The sequence below is a fragment of the Lonchura striata genome, chromosome 1, assembly GCF_046129695.1.
Source record: "Lonchura striata isolate bLonStr1 chromosome 1, bLonStr1.mat, whole genome shotgun sequence".
NCBI lineage: Eukaryota > Metazoa > Chordata > Aves > Passeriformes > Estrildidae > Lonchura > Lonchura striata.
The window spans coordinates 56,327,879-56,344,069 of record NC_134603.1 but is presented as its reverse complement, the minus strand read 5'-3'; the positions used below and the strand labels follow the sequence as shown (position 1 = coordinate 56,344,069).

Below are 16,191 nucleotides of genomic sequence, written 5' to 3'. Positions count from 1 at the left end.
ATACATTCAAGGTCAGGTTAGACTGGGCTCTGAGCAACCTGGTCTAGTTGAAGATGTTCCTTCTCATTGCAGGGGAGTTGGACTACCTGGCCATTAAAGGTCCCTTCCAATCCAAAGCATTCTCTGATTTCACTGAGGGTTGTTTTTCTTCTATGTTCTGGTCTTAATAGAGGGAAGTAAAACCATATACCAAATTTGAATTGGCTACAAATATTTCTCAAATCTGATGAGATTTCAGGAAATAAAAACACATAACCTAGACTTTTTTTTTTTTCCAGTTTATGAGGTAGAAAGTGTGAACAGAATTAGAACTTAGGTGAAAAGTAGAAATGCATACATCAAAACCATATTAACTCAGGGAATTTAATGGTAGGCATATAAAAAACCCAAATATCACTCAAGCATTTTGTTATCTGAGAGGAAACACATAGTAGTTAGGCTTCATCCATTTCCTCCAGAATCTGTCTGATAAAATACCTTTCATACAGTGAACATTACATTTCTTTCCTGTATCCAGATCTAATATCCAAAGCCGTAATATCCAAAATATTGAGCTGTATGAAGTTTTTGCTTTTCCAGTGATAACTTTATTATTCTTATAGGTCTATTTGATTAAAATATAAATTAAAAAAAAAAAAAGAAGTCTATTAATGTGTCACTGTAAGAAGTTTCCCATATTTTTCATTATTGTTCTTTTATGAAAGTCTTAAAGAGTAAATTTTCTTTTAATTCCCATAGGCCGTCTCCATTGACTTCAATAGATTTGTTACTCTGATACCAATAATGAATACAATTCCAAAAATGGAGCCTGTTAACTGTGTTAGGGTTCTGAGCTTTGATCTTTTTAGCATATTATTCTCTCTTTTTTTTTTTTCCCATTAAAGAGTCAAAACACTGAAGGTGACAGAAAATACATTTGGCTTGAGGAGACAAACTGAGCAATTTATAGTTCATTCCATATTTTTTTTTTTAGTCTACAATAAGAACAGTTTGCTTTTTACAGATATGCTCTGAAAATAGGTTAGTTTATTATGGATAAAACCCTCTGTCTCATTTCAAATTCTCATTAGTGTCTTTAAACAAATAGCAAGAGAACTAGGTCACAGAAGACTAACAAGAGTTGTAGTCTAGAAATATGAATTGAATATCATTATTTAGAGGTTTTCTCCTTTCTAACTCTAAAGAAGGTTACTTTGTGTGTTATGCCTTGAAGAGAAAGAGGGCTTAAGAAATATATTTCACCTCACAAGTGTCAATTAGCTGACACAGACTAATTTCACTGGTATCCACAGTAAAAAAATTACTAGACTTTAAGAATCAAACAGTCTAGTAGGTAGCATCAGCTCAGATATCGCCTGGGTTAGAGAAAAAGCCAGAGAAATGTTTTTGGGTTTTTTAAAATGAGTTTTCTCATTTTCTTATCATGAGCAAAAAAAGGGTATCATGTTTGTCTTTTTTGCAAAAGCATCAACTGTTGTCCTGGATTCAATTTTTATGCTATGACACATAGATCTATTTTACAAAAAACAGTTCTCATCCAATTCTGTAAAGCAGACTGTTCCTTCATCAGCACAGGTTTGCCCATGTTTCTTTTAAAATCAATTCTCCTGCTCCAAACAATTTTCCAATTTGTCATTTTGAATTCTGTCTCTATATTGATCTGCTTCCACATTGTTATAAATGTAAGATCTGGAAGTGTAATAACTAGACTGAGCCTTGATCCTTCTTTGGAAATACTTAATAAAACTGGATGCAGGATACAGTCCCATTAAATACCAGTGAAAAAATTCTTTCCTTTGGTGATGTGTTACTAATACTCCTTAGTTATAATTTTTCTGTAGCCCTTTTTTCACAATCAGTTAACTTGTTTAGAACACAGTTAGGTTCATTTTTATATATATTATTTGGACTGTGTTAATTACTTAAATATGTCTACTATTAATATAATAATTTATAGGTATCAGCATACTTTTTATTTGCTATGCACTGCTTTATATTTATATTTACAGTTTTATCCAGCTTGCTGTTCCTGATGGAATACATAATATTGGCAAACCCCCCACTGATATATGAACTCACAAGTCTTCTGAAAAAACTTGTAGAAAAGCTACCTGTAAAAGTAGTTTCAGCCTTTATAATATATTTCTAGCATTAAGGTTTTCAGTAGCTATTCCAACCTTGATTTTAGCTTTTGGAGAGCAACTTAATCAATTACGGACAAAAAATTTAAAAATCTAAATAGTAACACCGCTTTATGGTGCCAGGGTGGGTGATGATTATTCTTTGGTGATGGAATAATATTGTGAATTAATAACAAAGCAATGGTGGAAGAAAAGTATACTGAAGGGAGATTCAAAGGGGTTGACTGTTTTTTATATTATTCCTTGCCACACTATGAAGAGAGAAATGGTAGACTTTGCTTTTTTTCGGGTGGAAGTGTGTTGGTTTTTTTTCTTTTACTTTTTCATTCCTCTAAAAGAAACTCATAATAAATCAATGTTGCAAGACAGAAGGGATTAATGTTGGAAGAAAATGACACACATTTTACAGTGTGCTGGGATTATATATGTTGAATGTCAGTAAGGTGAATGTTTTCACCCATATTCTGTCATAAAATTGTGGGTTTGTTCCTTTTGTGAGAGAAGTTCCCTGGAAACTATAATAATTAGTGTGAAGGTAGAAGCTCAGGTTCTTACCTTTTTCAAAGGTTTGAGCCATTTTGCTATACATAAGAAATACTTTATCCATTTTTCATTACATAAAAACATTCACTAATAACATGGGAGATAATGCCAACATGGAAAGAGCTGAGACTATTTCAAGGCTGGCTATACTGCAGGCCTTAGTGGAAACAAACACAACTGAGTTAATTAATTTTTTTTAAGAAATACATGTTTGTATATATAAATATATATATGCATGATAGGTAATCCAGTATTGCACAGAAGTTATTTGCAGATATTGATTGTCCTTTCTGTTGCCATGAAATAGGAGCCAGCTATGTATGCTTGCAGCCCAGAATGCCAGTCACACCTGAGCGAGCAGGTCGAAGGAAGTGATTCTCCCTCTATTCTGCTTCATGAAACCCCACATGGAGCACTGCTTTCAGCTCTAAGAGCCCCAGCACAAAAAAGACAGGGACCTGTTGGAGCAGGTCCAGAGGAGGCCGTGAAGATAATCAGTGGGAAGGAGCACCTCTGCTATGAAGACAGGCTGAGAGACCTGTGGTTGTTCAGCCTGGAGAAGGGAAGGCTTAATCTCATCAATGTTTGCAAATATTTGATGGGAGAGTGCAAAGAAGCCCTCTTCACAAAGAGTGCAAAGGAGGCTCTTTACAGTGGTGCCCAGTGATAGGACCAGAGACAACATGCAGAAACTGAAACACAGGAGAGTCCCGCTGAACATCAGGAAACACATTTGCTGTGAGGTTGAATAAGCACTAGCACAGATTTCCCACGAAGGTTGTGAAGTCTGTCACATTGCAGATATTTAAAAGATATTGGGACATGGTTCTGGACAACCAGCTTCGATGGCACTACTTGAGCTAGGGAGTTTGGACAAGATGTCCCTTCCATCCTCAACCAGTCTGTGATTGTCATTTCCAAAATTATAGAGAAGGTTCTACTGAATAGAGCCCCAGATCTGTCTTCTGAACAGTGTAAGGATAAGTCAGCTGAGGTGGATAACAACAAACTGAAATGCATCAGTTAGAGAGATCAAATAAAGAGACCATCAACAAAGACTTGTCTTCTTCATTTGGAGCAAGTTTTTTCTGGGTAATTCAGTCTGAGAGTTATGGAGTTCCAGAAGTGGCTCTTTCTTTGTCAAGCCAGTACTAAAAATAGTGAGGCTTGCTATCAGTGCTGACATACAAGTCCTTCCTCTGTCCTCATTCCCCTGTCTTTCACTCTCCTTGCTCTGCTGAGTACTCCTTGTGTTTACAAAGCTACTAGAGTCTGACCTCAACCTGAAATGCTCTGGCAAAGTCTTCAAAGTATGAGATTTTTCTCATGGAATTACTTGCCAAAAGACATGACATATCTTAAACAGATATTTGGGACACTTGAAGACTCAGTGTTTTACTTGAGAGTACTACAATGACAGCCCTTCTGACCTCATAGAAGTTTGCTTTAGAACTGGTGTGGTAGAAGCCATGGTATGAAAAATGTCTCTTGGTGGAGAACAGTCTCGAAAACCTCTCTATAGCATGTGGCAAGACAGGTGAAATAGGGATGAACACAGACTGTCCCCCGTTCGGAGAACCCCGCTTGAATAAATTTGGGGCTGAAAACTGGGTTTCTAAAAAATGCTGCAATCTATATTCACTGTTCCCTGCACAGTTACTTGACTTCCATTATTTCTGATAAAGCAAATTACTTGGAGCTCCTGAGATCTCTCCAGTTTTTCTTCTATTGTCTAAAACAAATCAGTAGTTTCCAATTACACATATATATTTGTGGAAATCACATTTTTTAGCTTCTTCATTTCAGGATACAGAAATTACTGACCAACGAACTTGAATAAAATGACAGGAAGAAAATTTCCTGAATACTTTCTGAAACAGAAATAACTTTTCATGAATATTCCTCATTAAGTTTATCAGTGCGTGACACCAGTATTCAGTAACACACGTAGTCTGGCTGACCTCTACTTTCTGACATTTTCAGAAGTTAGTTTTATATGTCATACAAAGACATTTCAATTAAAACCAAGAAATAGCAAACCTAGAATACATTAAAATCACTTCTATGTAGTAAAGTCTTCTCAGATGACTCTTTAATATCTTCCCAAAACCACGATTCCCTCCTTTTAACTAGTTACTTTTAGACATTTGAAATGCATCTTGAATCACACATACTGGGGCTAGTTATATATATGCAATGCACATGATTGTAAATTATTACGTTTTAGTTTTGAAACATACTTTTTTTTTGGGAGGGGCGAAGGAGTTATATGCCTGTACATATGAACACACAAGTAAGCACATTTATTTAATTTAAGAAAATCTATTCATTAATAATTAAATAATTACTTCAGAAGCTGCATGGCCTTTAATGAGTTTTTTACAAATCTAAAAGCAACTGAGAAGCTATTCTTTTCCACTGTGTGTCCTCGCACACAGGGATTACACCATGATCACGTATATAGGTAGATACAGCCAGAGATTTCTTGACATTGTTCTTCTAAAATTGAAAGAAATGATAATTAAAAAACAATGCATACCCTTCTAAATAAAAATATATCAGGTTTATTTGGAAGTATTTTGGGTTTTGTGGCCGAGAAACAACTTGTAGTTAGAGACATGAATCTCTGAATCGCAATTCAAGCTTTTGCTTAAAGAAGAAAGAAACCAGTGAAATTTTTGCTTCCTTACTGATGTGTATTTACTAATATAGTAGTAGCAGCTTCAAATAAGGAATTCAGTTCGGAAAATGGGAGACAGAGAAGTGTTCATAGATTGCTTTATCTTTCCCTCTTTCTTGAATCAGCCCAATAAACCCTACCATTAGCAACATTTCTTTACCTAATTTAATTTTCAGAAAAAAGCCAGGTGTTTTTTTTCTGCTGGCAAAAGTTGCTTGGCAGAGTAGAAGTTGTACATACCATACCACATGCCATATAACTCAAGCCTTTTCAAATCCATTGTTGCTATTTAATGAAACAATTCTTTGCCTGTTTCAGCTTCACAAAACAAAGGAAACAGAATTATACCCATTGCCACGGAAATCTGTACCTCCGTTGCTTTTTTTCCTTGTAAAACAAAATGCATGGAAAACAACACCAAACAATATGTGGGAACACATCACAGAAATACCATCATTTTACAAAGGATTCTACAAAATGTCTCAGGTAGTAGCAATTGCAACTTTTACCACTATATTCTACAAGGAATGATTAAGAATAATGAAGAGAAGAACCTTTGCTGATTTATCAATGGATTTTGAATCACAAAGACTGTAGAGATGTGCATTCTACAGCCAGTCATATGAAACCATATGAATCTTGCCTGGCAGCTGTCTTTATGGAAATAGATTCTGACAGACTGAATATGCTATGAGACTAGCAGCTTTTACCCTGAGACAGTCATAAGAAATAGAGAAATGGATGCTTCTGCCACAGCATGGAAAGTCTTCATTAATTCCTTGCTGCTGAATGCTGCAGAACTGAAATATTTTTGAAAAATCTCTTCCTGCAGTTGAGATGGAACAGTACTTCATTACATTTAACATCTTCATCACCAACGTAGGCAGTGGGACAGAACTGACTCTTAGCAAATTTGGGGATGACATTAAACCAGGGGGAATAGTCAAACACCCAGACAGGAAGGCTTTTATTCAGAGGCATTTCAGCAAAGCAGAGGGAAAGGCTGACAGGACTGTCATGAAGCTCAGCAATGAGAGATGTCAATGCTGCAACTGGGCCAGGGCAACTGCACACAAATACAATCTGGGGACTGACTTGCTAGATAAAAACTTTGCCAAAAGTAACTAACTGTCCTGGTGATAATGTGAATGACCAGCATATCTATGCAGTGATGGAGGCTAATGACACACTGGACCACATTAGCAAAAGCATGGCCAATATAACTGGAGAAGTCAAACTTCCTCCCTATTTGGCAATTGAGAAACTACATGGGGAAGCTTAGCTATGTTCACAAAGTCTTCAGGTCTGGGCCCAGGCACAAGAGAAACATCAAACTGGAGAGAGCCTAGCAAAGAACCTCTAAGAAGCAGAATGTGATCAGTGATGCTGGATTAAATTTCTAATGTTTATTCACCAAGAGAAAGCAAAGGCTAAAATAAATCTAAACCCATTTTTTTAATCTCTCTTCTGAAAAATATGTTGCAAAGAAGACTGGTACCAGAGATGCACAGTGAAAGGACAAGAGTCAACAGGTCATAGGCTATGGCAAGGGAAATTTGAGACAAACTTATGGAAAAAGTCCTTCACAGTGTGAACAGCCAAGTGCTGGAATGAGCACCCATATTCTGCATCACTGGGGGTATTCAAAACTTGACTGGACAAGACCCTGGCTAAATTTATCTAGTTTTGATGCTATACCTGCTTTGAACAGGCAACTGGTGAGCTGTCCACCTTTCCAATGACAGTATTTTTGATCCTTGCAATGCCTATTTTTAATCCTCCATTCAATAGATTTGAAAACTTGAGAGCTAATGAGATGTGCTGTGCCATCGAACCAAACTGACATTTTGCTGACTGTAGTAGCCACACATCTTTGTTTAACACAGCTACTGTGGTCAGTGAAATTATGCCAAACCAGCAGTACAGGGTCTACAGTCCCTACTACTTCTTAACAATTCTCCTCAGCTAGATTTCTGCACAGCTGATAAATAAAAAATAAATGCCATGGCTGGCATCATATAGCATAAGAACAGCAACCCACAGCTGAGAGAAAAAAAGAACATAACCAATCTCTATCTGGATAGGCTCTTATAAATACACATTGAAAGACTGCATGTACTTGCAGTACAGGAAAGTTTCTGCATATCAGATATGGCTTTTTAAGATGCTCAGTATCTCTTGTCTTCAGTCTAAACGTAATCAGAGAAATGATAAATAATTTTCACGTTAAAATCCTTGTCATCTTTATAAAAAGGAACAGAAGTGGAGAGAAAACACAAAATTAAGGCACAGGGTGAACTTCACCTAATTTTTGTCCTACCAACAAGTACCTGATGAGGCAAAGCACAAAAAGCACAGGAGGGAATTACAAAATAACTTTAGAGCTCTTGTGAGAATTTTTGATCCCTTCTCAGATTATTAATTTTTATAATTCTCCTATTCTCTGAAAAGCACAGTGCCCCTCTGTAAATCATCAATAAAGAAGTTTTCTATTAATCAGAGACAAAGCCTTAACTATTCCCTTGAGTGATATAAAGAACTACTAAACAGAGTTACTGCAACAGAGGAAGGCCTTGCTTGACAAGAGACACAAAATGATGATATAATTCAAAAGACTAATGAAAACCATGTGAAAAATATCTTCAGAAGATCATTCCTCTGCGAGTAAGTAACTGACTATGATTCAGGATTTGTTTTGTTATTTTGTTTTTGTGCTGTGCCTAGCATACAGCTGATTATTCTATGACCTTGGGCAATTCATGTACAGCTGAGTTTGGCCTTAATCTTACTGTGCCTCATTTTACTCATTACTATTAATATTATAATAATACCTGTCTCCTGAGAGCACTGGATAACTTCATCAGCTATTATTTTTGCTAATAATAATAGAAGCTCTATAGTTGCTTCATTTTATAAGAAACAGTTTTCTGAAAATAGCAGATATGAGATTAATACTAAATTAAGCCCCCTGGTGAGGTGGTTTGAGGATTATTTTTTAGTAATACTTAAGTCAACTTAACCTGCTTCTCTGTTGAGAGAGTTCAATGACGTGAACCTACCAGCACAATTACACAAGCGATACAAAAGAAAACTTCCCTTCCATATTAAATGCTTCTCTGAGGTTAGTTAAGGAGAAGGCTGGGCTTCAGTCTGACTTGCAACAACCACCACCTAATTACAGCAGCTATTCCTAATTTATAGCTCATATCACCCACAGCATTTAGCAAGCAGAACTGCTAAAGAAATCATCAATTTTGTTTAGAGAAAAGTTCTTTGACTCTTAATTTCCAGCATTTCTGGAAACAAATATGAATTTTAGCCTGACAGTAGCTTTCCAACTACTTTGTTATCTCTATAAACGTGCAGTATTTTGCAAAGCACAAGAACAGTGAAAAAAAAAATTACAAATTTGCTCATGTCACCAACCTTCAAATCCTTATATTGAAATGCAATTTTGTAAAGTTGAAATAAATGATATCTGACTTTTAAGAAATAGCTTTTTAGAAAGAGCCCAGAAATGTAGATAGGTGGCTACAGGGATTTTTAAAGTGCTTACATGCTAGATTCTCAGGAGGGTTTGCATCTTTGGATTCATTACCATGAAATCATCTTTGCCCTGTTGCATTCAAACAAGCTAACCAGACCATGGTGACTTAAATAGAATGTTCACAGTGCAGCCCAGCTGCATGCAAACATGTAACTGAGGTGAACAAAACAGGGAAAAGAGTGTTCATAGGTTTCATGTATGCAGCTTCAGGATGGATTCATAGGATGGAGCAGGCTCCATGCAGATAAAAAATTGCAGCATCTCACTTGTGAGACACCTATGTGAAGCTTTTAATATAAATTGTGGCTGAGCACATAGTTTATATTAGCAGGAAGGCAGATTTCAATCTGAGTCTTAGGTAGCATGATGAACAAATAGTTAAAAGAACATGGCAAGAGTATACAAAGTATTCCAGAAATTTTTAAGGAGAAAAGAATGAGAGTAATTTCTTGGTAAGGATGCCCATCCATGGCCTAAGGTACTTGGGATTAAGTCCATAGGAGAGATTTAGTGTACCCTTTTGCATTCAAGATCATCCAGCCCTATGGCTATGCATAAGAGAAATTTCAAAACTGTGTTAGACAAAGGAAGAATTTAATTTTTCCCATCATACTCTGAATGAAAATCCTCATGACTACTATCATTTTGAAAACATTCAGAACTCCAGGGCAAGTTTAGTTTCCAAACGGCAAAAAGGCATTAAAATTACATCACTAGCTTCCAAAATATTTGACACACTCTTATGTAAGGATTTCCCAGCTCTGCTCTCACCTACCCACACCACTTACCTACACACCCCACAAACCTTTATGTTGTCTGCAGTGTTTTTGACATGAAGAACAGCTCTGTCCCACCCCCATCACTTTGTAGGAGCAGCTGTACAAACCCTTCGTTGCCATAGTAAAGACTTTCCCTGTTCCATGGTTTCATTCAAATACACAGCAAAGCTCCAGGAATGCCAGCCACCTTGAGTTCCTTGGAGAATCTGGACTTTACACCTCATCTTTACACCTCTTGCTGACTGCAAGGTGCCATGTAGGGACACAATGCAACTCTGCAGTTCACAGAGCAGTAGGGGTAAAAAAGGTCTTGACTTGGTAACAAAAGGATAAATGGGAGACTAGTGGCTGTGGAAGTTTGAATTTCTTAGGATTTCTTTTAGAAAGTGAATGACACCGTCTGCATAGTTTCTGAATACTGCTGCAGTACTTGGATGTGGCTAGTAGTTCCTGAAAAAATGCCAATAAAATAAGTCTACATTCAAGACAATATTTTCTTTAAAATCAGGAAATAAAAGAGGTCTAATTGAAAGAATCATTAACGGTCACCCAGTCTGAATATCCATAAATTTCCTGCTTTCTTATAAAGTGGTGAATGTTGAAAATAGATTTGCAATGCAAGTTTAGGGATTACTTCCTCCAAGTATACACAATTTTCTGAGCCTGAAGGTTAACAAAGACTCTGAAAAAATTCTAAAAAATATTCTCATAGAAATCAGAGTAAAGATTATATACTTGATGTCATTATATGGTTCAGTGAGTAATGAACCATGAATCTTATGGAAAATTACCGCTACATGTGGGAATTGGGTTTACAAAACTAAAACCAAAAAGTACACAGATTCCAACTTAAGAGAAAAAAACACAAAACAAATTCAAAATTCTTAGTGTTGTTAATCTTGGCAAAATTTATAGATAGTCTCAGACAGACTAACCACTGGAGTGTTCCACTGTCCCACTCCAGTGGAACACTGGAGTTTTCACTGTGTCAGGGGAGGCTTAGAGTGGACACTAGTTAGCATGTCTTTTCTGGGAGGATGGTCAAACATTGGAACAGACATTTCCTATAGAAGGAGTCAATATCTCAAGATGGTCAATGTTTAACAGGCATTTGGATAATGCCCTTAAAATTGTGCTTTAACTTTTGGTCAGCCCTGAAGAGATCAGGCAGTTGGACTATGTGACAATTGTAGATCCTTTCCAATAGAAATTCGAGAATTCCTATCCTATCCTATCCTATCCTATCCTATCCTATCCTATCCTATCCTATCCTATCCTATCCTATCCTATCCTATCCTATCCTATCCTATCCTATCCTATCCTATCCTATCCTATCCTATCCTCCCTATCAGAGAAATAAGCTTCACAGAACTCATGAAAACCAAGTAAGCAACTCACCAGCTCTGTATTGCAATAAAGCAGTCAGGTTTTTACAGGGTTATAAAATTTCTAGGCACACATTATACAGCAACACCAACAGGTTTCAGGGAATTACAGAACAATATTCAGCTAAGTATGCATGAATAAGTGACCTGAGGCTGTGCTTTAACTTGCATAAAGTACATGAGTTCATGAATCATCATATGTATTCAGAATCTCAGCACTTGAGCTTACACGTAATTTGGAAAGAGAAGAAAACATACTAAGAGACCAATGTGTCATGACATGGAAACGTCTTTGGATGAGCTGTAGAATTTTCTTCTCCTGTTTCTCCTTCAGGAATTGAATCAAACACACTTAGGCAGAATTACAACACAAAAAAGTTTTGTTATACTAAGTAAATTACAGTGGTGAAATTAAGCCCAAAAGATATATAAAATGTATTTAGCTAAATATTCCATATATTCATATATTCAGCAGCATCCACTAGTATCTAGTAAATTCCCCTACTTTACAACTTGAAATAGTAGGTGATAGGCACACTATTGCAAAAAGACATCAATAAAAACCGTAAACGAGTCAAAGCTCTGAAGATGCAGTGGCAAATGTCGAATACTTCAAATTGAAACCATCATGTTAAAATTTAGAATATTTGATGTGTTTGTTGATATTTGATGCTGTAATGTTTGATGAATATGCATTTAGCTCGTGACCAGGTTTGAAACTAGTAAAGATATAGTACAGACTCACAGAACAAAGAAAAATTAAAAGTTCACTAATTAACTCATGTTGTTATTTCCTCCAGCCTCCCAGTTGTTTTTCTTCTTGTTTTTAAGACAATTTACATTAATACTTTTTACTCTATTTACATTTTTATTACTACTGTGTCTGACAATACTGTAATTTATATTTATCAAACCAGTCTTGTTAAATACCTTCCTCATCCTGTTCCTTATAAGAAAAATAAAACTACTCTCAGTCTTATTTCTTATCTACCTTCCTCTTTGACATCTTCTTAAGTCCAGTTTCATTGTGTGATATTTGTCTTCTTTGGTACATTCATTGTTTCCTTGCTAATAATGTATTTAAAAAAAAATACATAAACTCATTGATATTATCTCTTTTTTTAAATAACAGAAATCTATCATGATGACTCTTTCACTTATATTAAGTTGAATTTTAAAGACAAGACTTGTAAATAATGAGACTAGAAATATACAGATGCAATGTTTCTTAAGGGTGTTTATCTTCTGGGAAATGTTAAAAAGATCACAATCTAAAATGGCTTTTAGCTCTGCTGTCTAAAGTAAAATAAATGTTATAGGAAACTTCCAAAGATAATAAGTTATGAAACTTGGGCCATTATAATTTATTCCTGCATTTATACTTCAGTGGTACTGATTTTTGATTAAGTTCAGCTGCCTAACATCAACTTCAGTGTGCTATCTTATTTAGGCTTATTGTTTTACATATTGTAAATTTTTATTCTTTTGAGAATACATAATAAGTTTTTACTGTCAGCTCTTGAAGGAAGTAATTGGTAGAGCTACAAAGGTATAAGTATTCCTCAGAATTCCTCCCTCACATATGTAGTCCTAAAATAGGAAATCTACAGCTCTTAACCTCCCATTTTCTACCCTTCAACAACAGTGAGCCCAGAAGCTACATTAGAAGTGTTTTCAGTGGAAGTTAAATGGCAGAAGATCAAAGCTGACATTAGAAATGAAAATCAGAGATTAAAATTCCAATGCCATGTTGTCATCCTGGTGTAGAGGTTAGATAGGCAAGTGCAGCTGAAAACAACTGTTCATATGCTCATGTGTAAAAATATTGATTCTTTAAAAAAAGATCACCAAACCCAACATCATCTCCTGTTGGAAAGATGAGGATACTCAGTCTTCTTTTAGCTGAAGCACTTAGAGAGGATGAATTATTCTTTTAATTTCTCTCCTAAGGATAGGACAACTAAGAAGATCCAATAGTTTGCTGCTGTCTCTATAAGCCAATTCCATTTGGTGAACCTGAAGAAGCCTGCTCCTTTTAGGTAGGTAGGTTTTTTTTTTCTTTTTTTGTTTGTTTGTTTGTTTGATTGTTTTTGTTTGTTTTTTGTTTTGGGTTTTTTTTTTTTTGGTTCTTTTTTTTTTTGGTCAAACTAGCAAACTGAATTGGCTCAGTTAGATAAGTAAGCCCCTCGGTTAAGAGAAAGGAAATGGAAGGAGCTTGCAGTCCAGTCTGGGGACTGGGGAGGGGTGATGGAGCTGGCTGTTAGAAACCCAGACATGCATCTTCCATGTTCAACATCTGACTAGAGCCACTGGGGAGGAATACAGGCCATTCCTGAGGCTTACACTTTTTTTTGCACAGTAATTTGAAGACAAACCATCCAAACAGACTTCTAAATGCTACAGAGAAAAATAACCCCACCCAAACAAACAAATAAGGGGTCAGAGGGCAGGGAGAAGGGGAGGGACAAAGGGAAAAAAAACAAGAAGTTTGTTCAGGTGATAAAAGGAAAGTTGCTGACACTCTCATGTGGGTAACACAATAGCACAAAATAAAAGCATGCAAACAGAAAGTCTGTCATTGTTCTTTTTAATTTGTTAGCTTGGAACTAAAATCACTAAAAACGACTGCAATATTGCTCTCTCTCCCACAGAACAACTCTGAAACAGAATTATCATCTGTATTACAGTGAACCATTGAAAAAGCAAAGACTGAAAAAAGTGAATATACAGGTAACAATTTCCCTGAAAAGAATTTCAATTTAAGTACTAGCATTGGCCCAAATTTTTATTGTCCCAAACAAAGCAAGCATAAAACACTATCACTCTGCCAATGCGACATTTCAAATTCAATCAAGAAAACCACCTGAGCTAACTTAGATCAATGTCCACTTTGCTGAATTATTTGAATAAAATCCAGTCTACTTTGATCTCAGTAAAACCAATAACCAGCTCAAATCCACACTCATGCCAGTGACTACTGAGCTCATATTTCAGGTCTTTCTTCCAGTGTTATAATTCAAAAGAAGATGAAAGTGTGCACATGACTGCCTCCTTAAACTGACCTGGCTTCTCCTGCTAGAGGTGGCAAAGAGGCAGATTTGGCACTGTACAAGCTGCTACCGAACATTTTTGCTTCCAGCCCATGCACTTTAAAAGGTAATAGGAAGAATTAATTTCCTTCTCATGTCTCTCTCTTATTAACAGTTATCCAGCATGTTGCTTGGCCCAAGCAAAAGATTTTTTAGCATAAAAATGAATTTATTGTTGCACATTCTGAAACAGAATTTTTGGATGGAGGGACTTCCATAAACAGAATAAATGTGTCCTGTGGCTCAGGCACAAGCCATACCTAAATACCTGCAATTGCCTAAAAGCACCATCTTTATTCTTCTGCCACAATTTGTTTCTGGGGTTTTGTTTAGTGTATTTTGTACTTTGGGTTTTTTTTTCTGTTTTTGCATTTTCGTGGTGATGTACTTTGTATATTTGCTTTGAAAGGTAATCATAATCTATGTAGTTTATCAAGGTTGCTCTGGTAAAAAAAATCACTTTAATTTCTTTTATAATCAGTATTCTTTCTTTTTACTACATTATACTACTTTTTAATATTAGATATTATAATCTGGCAAAAATTAAATGAAACTCCAGTGTGTTCATTACTTAAAACCTATTAACATTTAGGATGGAACATAAATATTCACAGGAGTCCTTTCTAAAAACTTATTTCCAATGACTGGAAGGAAGAAGTAATGATTACTGTTACCTACATTTTCTTTTTCTGAATTGTACAATAATGGATATAGCATTCACCTTTCTATACTTTAAAAAAATATCTCATATATATGTATGAGATAATTTTTTAAAGTATATATGTGTATATATATGTATATATATGTGTGTATATATGTATCTCTAAGATTTAATTCAACACAAACTTGAGCTGCTCATTACAGAAAGGGTCAGGAATGAGCAAAATCTAAGTACAGAACTACAGATAAAAAGATCAAATGTCAAGCTTTGGGAAGACCCACTAAATCTCTGATTTAAAATATTCTTTTGCTTGTATTTCAATTTCAGATCTCATGGAAAAAATACACATAGTTGTTTGGTGAAATTGTTGGAATGAGATACAATAGCACTTGATAAATGGAATGCAACATGTACTTAGTCTATTTGGTATTTTAAATTTTGTTTCTAATATGAATAAAACTCAAATGTCCTAAAATGTTCAGCACCATACCCGTCAGAAGCAGCATAGTTTCCTAAACCAAACGAACATTAGTTTATATCAGCTGAAGCACAAAATCAACAGGTTTTTCAGCCTCTTTTGCACAGCCCACAGCAGCCTATGTGAGCCTCTCCTGCTCTCCCTGTGCAGATCCCAGTGCGGCCTCGTCCAGGAGACAAGTACATCACACACAGCGTGGCTGATGAGTCATTTCTGTTTCTCAGCCTGCTCTCACTCAGAGTTTGATATTACGTACCATATGGCCACAGCCTTCATAAATATGGTTTCAATGAAGTCATCTGATGGCAGAATGGAAATGGCTTTGTAAAGCAGCAAAGCTGCTAATTGATGGGTGGAAGAGCTGAAAGCGATGGTTCTGTAAAAGGAAAATCTTGTATGATCCTGGTCTAAGCATTTAAGCATGAAAATGTTCTAATTTCTGTTACTGTGTAGACAGTTTAAAAGCAAACATATTATAAAATAATGATGAGTTTTTCCTTTTTTCCCCTGGTTCAATCATTTTCTGCCCAGCAGAATGCAGTGATTTTTTGCCAGCAGATCTAGTTCTTCACTAGCCTTCCATTTATTCTACCTTGTGTTGGACTTTCCAGCAATTGCTCCTTATTAATCTTGATTGTAAACTCTCCTCTTCCTGCATTTCCTGTCCAAAGTTTATGCACCTCACCTATTACACAGAGGCTCGTACTTTGTCTATTTTTATGGAAAAATCCATTTTCTTTTTTCATAAAGCACCAAAACCAGGCCTTTTTTATGGCTTCCCAATTCAGGTTCTCAGACATGCAAAGTCTGAGAGGAACATTCAACACAGCAGACTTTTGACATGGAAATCTTTTTCTAGTTTATTTTTCAGTGAATAAGGAAAATTGT

At 35.9% G+C, this 16,191-nt stretch overlaps 1 protein-coding gene across 1 annotated transcript in view; it reads right to left on the bottom strand.

Moving 5' to 3' along the window:
* The window catches only part of DOK6 (docking protein 6), a 249,661-nt gene that overhangs the window by 54,657 nt on the left and 178,813 nt on the right, over positions 1-16,191 (bottom strand). The gene's annotated exons all lie outside the window — the stretch shown is intronic.